Here is a 10,696-nt window from a genome sequence, read left to right on the forward strand (position 1 = left end):
ACAAAGAGTCCCTTGCAGAGAAAGGGGTTTGTTGGCTGGAGAGTCCCATGAGAGGGTAAGTATTGCCTGATGATGCCTGCCGCGGGGAGCTTCAAGTCATGCCGCTCCACCAAAGGTGCTGGCATTGGCGTGTGTGCAGTGAGTGAGAACTGAGATGCAGATGGAAATTCGGAGCTTTTGCTAACCTGAAAGCCGGTTACATTGCTCCACTGGTACTTTTCCAAACCCAAGACTTAAGGATAAATTTTGTCCACATAATTATATACATCATGTGCATACATTTTTTTTTCCTTTTAAACAAGGTCTTGCTCTGTCTTCCAGGTGGGAATGCAGTGTCACGATCATACCTCCTGGGTTCACTGCCTATAATCACCTCCCAGATTCAAGTGATCCTCCTGCCTCAGCCTCCCAAGTAGCTAGGACTACAGCCATGCCACCACATGCGGCTAATTTTTTAATTGTTAGTAGCGGCTGGGCATAGTGGCTCACACTTCTCATTCCAGCACTTTGAAAAGCTAAGGCAGGCAGATTACTTGAGTCCAGGAGTTTGAGGTCAGCCTGGGCAACATGGCAAAACCTCACTTCTACTAAAAATACAAAAAATTATCCAGGTGTGGTGGTGCGCACCTGTAATCCCCTCTACTCAGGAGGCTAAGATAGGAGGATCACTTGAGCCAAGGGGGTCAAGGCTATAGTGAGCTGTTATCACACCACTGCACTCAGCCTGGGCAACAGAGTGAGACTTGGTCTCAAAAAATAATATAATAACTTCTAGTACAGGTGGGATCTCACCATGTTGCCCAAGCTTAAATTTTTTAAAACCAAAAACATGAGCACAACAATATTCAGTATTTTTCTGTAATCAGGCAAAAAAAGCTTAAATTTGTGGAACTGCCTCAGTGAAATTTCACAACTACCAATCTTTAAAGGCAGAATACGAAGAGTAGATAAGTCTTTAGTTGGCTACAATTCAGAGGTGAGAACATCCAACAACTTGGTGGCAAGATGGCTACATGGCAACAAACATTATATCTGCTCACTGCCCTTAGCTGAAACAAGCATCTCCTTAGTAGGCAAAGGTACAGTCTGAAGAATCTGCAAAGGTACAAGCAGACCAGCAGCTAAGATCTAGGTAGGAGGTATTGTGCCTGGGCCATAATGTCAAACTTCTAAAATATTACTACAAAAACTTTAATATGAAATTATAGTAATAATTATGCTTATTGATCTTATTTTGATCAACTGGATGTACCTTGGTATTAAAATGTATATATATATATTTTTGAGACAGAGTCTGGCTCTGTCGCCCAGGCTGGAGTGCAGTGGCACGATCTCGGCTCACTGCAACTTCCTCCTCCCAGGTTCAAGCGATTCTCCTGTCTCAGTCTCCCGAGTAGTTGGGATTACAGGCACCCACCGCCACACCCAGCTAATTTTTTGTATTTTTATTTTTATTTTTATTTTATTTATTTATTTATTTTTTTTTTTGAGACGGAGTCTAGTTTTGTCGCCCAGGCTGGAGTGCAGTGGCGCGATCTCGGCTCACTGCAAGCTCCACCTCCCGGGTTCACGCCATTCTCCTGGCTCAGCCTCCCGAGTAGCTGGGACTACAGGCGCCCACCACCGCGCCCGGCTAATTTTTTGTATTTTTAGTAGAGACGGGGTTTCACTGTGATCTCGATCTCCTGACCTCGTGATCCGCCCGCCTCGGCCTCCCAAAGTGCTGGGATTACAGGCGTGAGCCACCGCACCTGACAATTTTTTGTATTTTTAGTAGAGACAGGTTTTTGCCATGTTGGTCAGGCTGATCTCAAACTCCTGACCTCAAGTGATCCACCCACCTGGGCCTTCCAAAGTGCTGGGATTACAGGCTTGAGCCACTACACCAGGCCATTAAAATTTATCCTTTGATGGTTACATTTGCCTTCAGCCTCAGTTCCACTGAATATTAATTTCAATAGTCAACTTTTTACATTTGGCCAGAATGTAGGTGGTGCTCTTCTACTTTGTAGGTAAATAAACCATGTGTGCATTGCACAAATACAAAATGAGAAGAAAACTGGCCAAAATGTTGACCAATTAACTGGGTGCCAGTAAATTCTTTTCTTCTTTGTACATATTTTTTCTGTTTCTTCAAATATATCTATAGCTAGATCTAAATACAGATGAGTAGGTTGGTAGGTAGGTAGATAGATTTAAGAAGATAAACAAATTCTCTTTTTGCAAAAAACAGTTATGTAACAGATATCTTTTAAATGCAGATTTTAACAACTCTGCTATTACATTTTATTACAAATGAGCCTGTTGAAATTGTTTTGAACATTATGATAGCCTGGGCAACATAGTGAGACACCATCTCTACAAAAATGTTTTAAAATTAAAATTAGCCAGGTGTGGGGACATGGGCCTAAAGTCCTGGCTACTTGGCAGGCTGAAGCAGGAGGATTAGCTGAGCCTAACGGTTCGAGGCTGCAGTCAGCCATGATTGTGCCGCTGCACTCCAGGCTGGGAAACACAGTAAGACCCCATCTCTTAAAAATAAAATAAAATAAAATATTGTAACACTGCACAAATTCTGACTTTTGGAGTTCACGCTGGGGTTCTACAATGATTTTAAATCACCCAGATCTTGGCTTTTGCATCATTATGTTTGCAATGGGGATCAGAGATTGAGTATTCATTCAGTTAATTAACAACCTAACTATTGCAAATAGGGGAGGAGAAAATTTACATCTACTACCTTATTGCAAAGACAGGTTTAGGCCATTTGGCAATTGTAGTTTAAGAGAAAATAATGGGAACCGAAATGCTGAGTATGAAAGTGAGATCAATGAGAACATCACCCAACCTAAGTTTCCCAAGTAACCGATTCCAACCAGGAACTTTTCTGTGAAAAAACTGGGTTTTTGTTTTGTTTTGTTTTGTTTTGTTTTCTACAAATGTCTGGGGTAGGAAAACAAGGTTTCCCAGCACACGGCAGAGTCTTAAAAATGATCCTCAAGATCTGATCTTTGCCTTCGGCCTTGGCTGAGGAAGAAAGGGCCCCCCCCGCCGCACTCACCCACCGCGGGAGAGAGGACCTGAAAATTTATTTTTTAAAAAAAAACACACAACTCTATAATATATGGAAAAATGATAATTCTACCTATGTCATGGAAATGCCTAAAAAATAAAAATGAATTAAACACGTTAAAGTATAAAAGAAAAGAGAGAAAAGAAAAAAACATAAGAAAAGTAAAGATAAAAGAAAAAACAAAAAACATGTATTTGGTCTTAGGGTAGAAAATAATCTTTTTAGGCAGGACAAAACAAGCCCACTAAAGTAGTAAGGGAAATAAAGAAACAGTAAATTTTCCTTGCATGACATACAAGGATGTATGCTGCAGAAATATTTATAATAGCAAAAAATAGAATACTACAAGCTAAACATCCACCACTAAACAAATTATGATACAGTCATAGAATGGAATACTATGTACCCATTAAAAAGAATGAAATATATCTGAATGTGCTGGCATGGAAAGTGCTGCAAAATATGTTGTTTAGGCCGGGCGCGGTGGCTCAAGCCTGTAATCCCAGCACTTTGGGAGGCCGAGACGGGCAGATCACGAGGTCAGGAGATCGAGACCATCCTGGCTAACACGGTGAAACCCCGTCTCTACTAAAAAATACAAAAAACTAGCCGGGCGAGGTGGCGGGCGCCTGTAGTCCCAGCTACTCGGAAGGCTGAGACAGGAGAATGGCGTAAACCCGGGAGGCGGAGCTTGCAGTGAGCCGAGATTGCGCCACTGCACTCCAGCCTGGGTGACAGAGCCAGACTCCGTCTCAAAAAAAAAAAAAAAAAAAAATATGTTGTTTAAGGCCGGGCGCAGTGGCTCACACCTGTAATCCCAGCACTTTGGGAGGCTGAGGTGGGCAGATCACGAGGTCAGGAGATTGAGACCATCCTGGCTAACACGGTGAAACCCTGTCTCTACTAAAAGTACAAAAAATTAGCTGGGCGTGGTGGCAGGTGCCTGTAGTCCCAGCTACTCGGGAGGCTGAGGCAGGAGAATGGCGTGAACCCGGGAGGTGGAGCTTGCAGTGAGCCGAGATCACACCACTGCACTCCAGCCTGGGCAACGGAGCGAGACTCCGTCCCCCGCTCCCCCTCAAAAATATATATATATTGTTTGATTTAAAAAGGCGTTACAAAAAATAAGTATAGTAATGATTTTGTTTTAATAAAAAATGCACAGAGGTGTGTATGTATAAATGAATCTATATGTAATAAGAATACTATTTTGAAAACAGTAAATGTAGTCCTTATTTCCTCTATAAATCATATTCCCCTACAGTCCTATCATCTTACGGCTACAGGGAAAGGAGTTGAAATGCTGCATTCACATGGGGAATGATATGACCTGACCATACAGAAAGGGGAAAAACTAGAGAAAGCCCTTCATCTTCTAGAGATGGAGCAAAGATTTGACTAACAAAGGCCAGTCCATTATCAGACTGTATAGAGGTGGGAAGGCCAAACTGAGGAATTATGTCTGACAAAAGAGAAGAAATGACCGCGGTGGCCTTTTCAGACCCTGTGGGAAAAGCCTCTACCCATCCAGTGAAAGTGTCTACCCAGACATGTTTCCAGACTTGAGGCATAAGTAAAGTGCAGAAGAGCCAGAGGTTCCCACCTGCTCAGGGGAGCAGGACATGCTGCAAGGACTTAAGAAATGGCAGGGACTTTGAGCCAGAATGCAGCAGCCACAGGACCAGAGACTATGGTGGAGTCCTAGCTCAACAACAGCAGATGCTAACACATACCAAAGACCAGGTGGGACTAGTTCTGTCACTGATGGTTTAGTGAGAACATAGGTTGACACACACAGGGAAAAGCAAAGGACACCTCAGCTGGAGACAAGAACTCAGAGGACAGCAGGTGTATCTTGCCTCCATCACCTCCCAATCCCCAGATACACTTCTCCCATCACATGAGACAAGTCAGCTTTCCTCCACACCCAGATGCCTCTGGGGGAGGAGCCAGGAGTGGAGAGAAATCTTACAAGTCTGAGTTAACCTGAAATGGGTGTAACCAGAAGAAACTGAGCCAACATACATTGTCAAACAGATGTTCCAACCACAGCATCCATTGCTACCCATGCATAGAAGCTATACATTTTTGGCATAATATGAATTATAGACTATTAGATTTACACCAAATTACAGTGGAAATTTGAAACTCATTTTGAAGATTCAATGAACATGACTTAGTGGTAGTCTGGATATTAAAGTGTTAGAGAAAGGAAGAAGTCATTTATGGCCCACAGATATCTAGTTTGCGTGCTGAACAGGAGATAATACCATTAACCAAGATCTAAATATAGAATAGAGAACACTTGACATAGAAATAATAGGAAAAAAAATTAACCAATCTAATTTTGAATCTGTTGAATTTAAGGGTCTTTGGCACATCCTGGTAAATGTTTCAGGAGGCAGCTGGAAATTCTGATTCAGAAAAAGGTTTTGAAAGTCCATCATCAGGAACAGGTAGAATTACTGTGCTTCTGTAGTCAACCCTCCATAAATTTTTTTGTTTTTTGAGACAGAGTCTGGCTCTGTTGCCCAGAATGGAATACAGTGGCAAACCCGGCTTACTGTAGCCTCAAACTCTTGGGCTCAAGCCATTCTTCCACCTCAGTCTCCCAAGTACCTGGGACTACAAACACACACCACCACACCTGGCTAATTTATTTTATTTTATTTTTTATAGAGATAGGGTCTCACTTTTTTGCCCAGGCTGGTCTTGAACTCCTGGACTCAAGGGATCCTCCTGCTTCACCTTCCCAAAGTGCTGGGATTACAGACTTGAGCTACCATGCCCAGCCCAACTCTCTGTAATTAAGCTCTAACTGGGTGGTAATCTCATCCCAATTACAAACTCCAAGAAGGTAAAAAATATATATATATATGTCTTATAGATCTCCAATTCCCATCAGATTGTGCTGAGCATAGGCTAAGGCCCTGTGGATACCCAAGACTGAGCTGTTAAACACTTGCTTTCTTGGTGGGTGGTAAACAGTGAGTACAGGTGGTATTTTCAGAATAAAAAGGATCTCAGGTTGGCAGAGACAGTTGCTCCTTTTATGTGCCTTCCCTTAAGATGGTGAGGTACTTGTGCTGTGGAAAAGAATGCCTGTAGATCTTGGAAGATGTGCAGATATGAACCAAAGGCTCCCTTGAAATCAGAGGTCTTAAGTTATAGCCTAACACCCCCCACCAAATGAGTCATTCACAGATCTTTATGCTTCAGTTCCTTCCACTCACACAAGTAAATAGAAGTAAAATGCTTCTAGTTTGTCTTAGTCAATACATTGTGAACATGTTAAAGGTATAATCTATAAATATCCTGGAGATTCATCTTAACCCACTCCACAATAGAGAGAAAGGCTACTAAGTGTAGGGTCTATCTTGAATCATTGTTTATTTAAACACTTCAGAAAGCAATAGACAGAAGAAAAGTTCACAGAGTAGGTTCAGAAATAAAATATAAATGGGGCTCAAAGCAATACACTCACACACTCCTTTTAATTTGGTTACACAGAACTCTCTGCCTTTCTCCCAAAACTCTTACTCCCAAACATATGCTGTTTCCTCTGCCTGAAAGACCATCAGATTTCTTTTTTCTCTGGAAAACTCCAACTCATTCTTCAAGACCCAGCTCAAAGTTCCTCCCTTCTGAGAAGAGTTCGCTAGGCAGGGGTGGTGACCTGTGACACAGTGCTTCAATACAGGGGTTTTTTACATTCCATTGGCACCTATTTATATTTGTTTCAACCAGGCATGGGGGCTCACATCTGTAATCCCAGTACTTTGGGAAGCCGATGCAGGTGAATTGCTTGAGCTTAGGAGTTCAAAACCAGCCTGGCCAACATGGCAAAACCTGTTCTCTTAAAAAAAAAAAAAATATATATATATATATATATATATATATATATGTATGTGTGTGTGTGTGTATGTGTGTGTATATGTCTGTGTGTGTGTGTACATACACACACACACACACACATACACACACAAAATTGGCCAGGAACAGTGATACATGCCTTTAGTCCCAGCTACTTAGGAAACTGAAGTGGGAGGATGGCATGAGCCAGGGAGGCAGAGGTTGCAGCGAGCCAAGATTGTGCCACTGCATTCTAGCCTGGGCAATAGGGTAAGGCCCTGTCCCAAAAAAATAAAAAAATTTTCCCTACTAGACTTTGAATTGAAGGCTAGAGTTATAGGGGAGGGAGACCCTTAGGACAAATACCTAATGCACGCAGGGCTTAAAACCTAGATGATGGTGACCGGGTGCGGTGGCTCATGCCTGTAATCCCAGCACTTTGGGAGTCCGAGGCGGGCAGATCACGAGACAGAAGATCGAGATCATCTTGGCCAACATGGTGAAACCTCATCTCTACTAAAAAATGTAAAAAATTAGCCAGGCGTGGTGGCGCGCGTCTGTAGTCCCAGCTACTCGGGAGACTGAGGCAGGAGGATCACTTGAACCTGGGAGATGGAGGTTTCAGTGAGCTTAGAGTGCCACTGCACTCCAGCCTGGTGACAGAGCAAGACTCTGTCCCAAAAAAAAAAAAAAAAAAAAACACCCAGATGACAGGTTGATAGGTGGTGCACCAAACCACAATAGCACATGTGTATCTATGTAACAAATCTGCACATTCTGCACATGTATCCTGGAACTTAAAGTAAAATAAAATAACAAAAATTATAGGCTGGGCACAGTGGCTCACAGCTGTAATCCCAGCACTTTGAGAGGCCGAGGCAGGCGGATCTCCTAAGGTCAGGAGTTCAAGACCAGCCTGGCCAACAGTAGAAACGCTGTCTCTACTAAAAATACAAAAAAGTTAGCTGGGTGTGATGGCAGGCGCCTGTAATCCCAGTTACTTGGGAGGCTGAGGCACAAGAATCACTTGATCCCAGGAGGCGGAGGTTGCAGTGAGCCGAGACCATGCCATTACACTCCAGCCTGGGCAACAAGAATGAAACTCCGTCTCAAGAAAAAATTAATTAATTAATTAATTAAAAGACTAGAATGATATAATTCATTTTTTTTAAACCCAGAACCTAAGTACACATGAACTAAGGTAACTTAGGTTCTGGGTTAAGTTCATATCTACTAAGTAAAAAAATTACTACACATTGTTAGCAGAAGATGCTCAGTAATTTGAATTATGCCTCTGCTCCTCTGTTCCAGGTCTATAGTCTGATGCCTTGGAATCAACTTACACAGAAAGGAAAGAGTGAATTCAGGGATCAGTTATACAACTTATTGACTGTAACCAATCTCTCTCTCTCCCTGGAAAATATAAAACACTGTGCAATAAATACCATATGCAAATGTTTGGCAGATTTAATTATAATACTAAAGTTTCTAGAGAAGCATCTCTATTATTCCTTCATTCATTTTCTTAGTATTCAAAGACAATAAAAGGTGGAAGGTATTTTTGGCTTTATCTGGCAACATTGTCATAATGCATTTTGACATTTTTAAATGCATTTGAAGCTGATGAAATGGAAATTTTGGATTTTGGCAGTAGAGAAAGAACTTGAATTTCAGCCAGTGGATTCCCAAGATAAATAATAGTGATTTATATTGAAAATGTAACTGAATACAGGTCAGCAGCTAGCAGCTCAAAAGCCAAACTTGAGAGACAAGGGTTGGTGGGAAGAAACGTAGGTTTATTTGGAAAGCCAGCAAAACCAAGAAGATGGTGAACTAGCATTCTAAAGTATCATCTTAATCAGTACAAATTTCAGGTTCTTTTTATTTTAAGGGCAGGGGAAGGCAAGGGAGTTGGGATCAAGAGGTAATCAATAAACACAGACATCTGGGTGCCAGCCAGGGTCCGAGGAGGTTGGGAACTTCTTTGTTTTTGGTCAGATCACAATGCTCCTATAAATCTTTAAGAAAACAGAGTTCATTGTTTACATATTTCTCTTTTAATCCCAGAGTTAGCTTTTAAAACTACATTATTGCTATTTTTATATATTATCTCAGTGCTCTAAAATTATCCTTGCCTATGTGCAGGAATGGGTAAATGCCGCTTAATACTGGAGTTAGTTACGGGAGTTTTTTTTACTGTTTCACTGTTACAATTCTCCACTGTCAAAGACTCATTCCACAATCTTGTGAGATTAGGGACATTTTCTCTCAACTGGCTGCTTCCAACTGAACACGGTCAATGGACTGCACCTGTGGAATGAAACCATCTGACTTGGCAAAGAGCTGATATTCAGGTCCTTGTAAGAAAATGGGCTGCACACAATAGCTCACACCTGTAATCCCAGCACTTTGGTAGGCTGAGGCAAGAGAATTGCTTGAGTCCGGGAGTTTGAGAACAGCCTGGGCATCATAACAAACCTTGTTTCTACAAAAAAATTAAAAATTACCCAAGCATGGTGGCACATGCCAGTGGTCCCAGCTACTTGGGAGGCTGAGGTGACAGAATTGCTTGAACCCAGAAGTTCTACACTGTAGTAAGCTGTGATTGTGCCACTGCACTCCATCCTGGGCAATAGAGTGAGAGTCTGCCTCAAAAAAAAGGAAAGAAAAGAAAAGAAATGAGACATTCGCACACAATTTCAAGGTCCCCTCATTGACTTCACTGTCAGAGGGCTAAAACGTCTTTACAAGGCTGGGCATGGTGGCTCACACCTGTAATCCCAGCACTTTGGGAGGCTGAGGCAGGTGGATCACTTGAGGTCAGGAGTTCAAGACCAGCCTGGCCAACATGGCAAAACCCTGTCTCTACTAAAAATACAAAAATTAACCAGACATGGTGGCGGGGACCTGTAATCCTACCTACTCAGGAGGCTGAGGCAGAAGAATCACTTGAACTCAGGAGGTGAAGGTTGCAGTGAGCTGAGATCGCGCCACTGCACTCCAGTCTTGGTGACAACAACAAGAAGAAAAAGTCTTTACAGTGGCTACACAGGTTATAGTTCATTACAACGCCATGTTAGACCAACCATACTCAACCATAACGTCATGTATGATTGCATTTTAACCAACTGAGAGGTGACTTGCAAGTAATCTATTATAAACAATAAAATACCAACATTTATGTATATTTTATCCATAAATTACTGTATACCCAAGATAGACTCTATCAATATATTATTATTATTCCTTGGAATTTGTTATTTTTTCCAAATTAGAGATGAAAAGTTATAGTTACAGATGATTCTGTAGGAAATATATGTAAACTGCCACCTACCCTGTCTATAATGTGGTCCATAGTTAGGAAGTAGCACTAGCTTGGATGGAAATTATGAATAATGAATTATTTCAGTGCTTTATTTATCCACAATTTGAAGGTGAAGAGGAGATTTTTCAAAATGTAAGTATGCTCATAAGGGTATGTTACATCTATGAGTGTTAATATGTATGTTAAGACAGAAAGCAGTAAGTACCTCAAAAGTCTAGAATGCCTATTAATGAAAATAATGGCATGAAGAAATAAATTTCTTTAGCCAGTTGTCTTAACCTAATTCCATGTTTCTGTTATTTTGGGATTAGAAGGAGAATCATCTTGAGGGAAGGATGTCTAAACTTAGTTAAAGTAAAGATAAGAGCTGTGAACTCATTTTTTGTTGTGTGTGTGTGTGTGTGTGTGTGTGTGTGTGTGTGGTTTTTTGTTTGTTTCTTTGGACA

The 10,696-nt window shown here is 41.5% G+C and overlaps 1 non-coding gene across 1 annotated transcript; it reads right to left on the reverse strand.

The window, feature by feature from the left end:
* Positions 1-2,937: 2,937 nt before the first annotated feature.
* On the reverse strand, positions 2,938-3,080 carry LOC139360607 (small Cajal body-specific RNA 20). Its single transcript, XR_011618113.1, has one exon. It is a non-coding gene; the product is annotated as a small Cajal body-specific RNA 20 (non-coding RNA).
* Positions 3,081-10,696: the final 7,616 nt, after the last annotated feature.

The sequence above is a fragment of the Macaca nemestrina genome, chromosome 1 (assembly GCF_043159975.1).
Source record: "Macaca nemestrina isolate mMacNem1 chromosome 1, mMacNem.hap1, whole genome shotgun sequence".
Classification (NCBI taxonomy): Eukaryota; Metazoa; Chordata; class Mammalia; order Primates; family Cercopithecidae; genus Macaca; species Macaca nemestrina.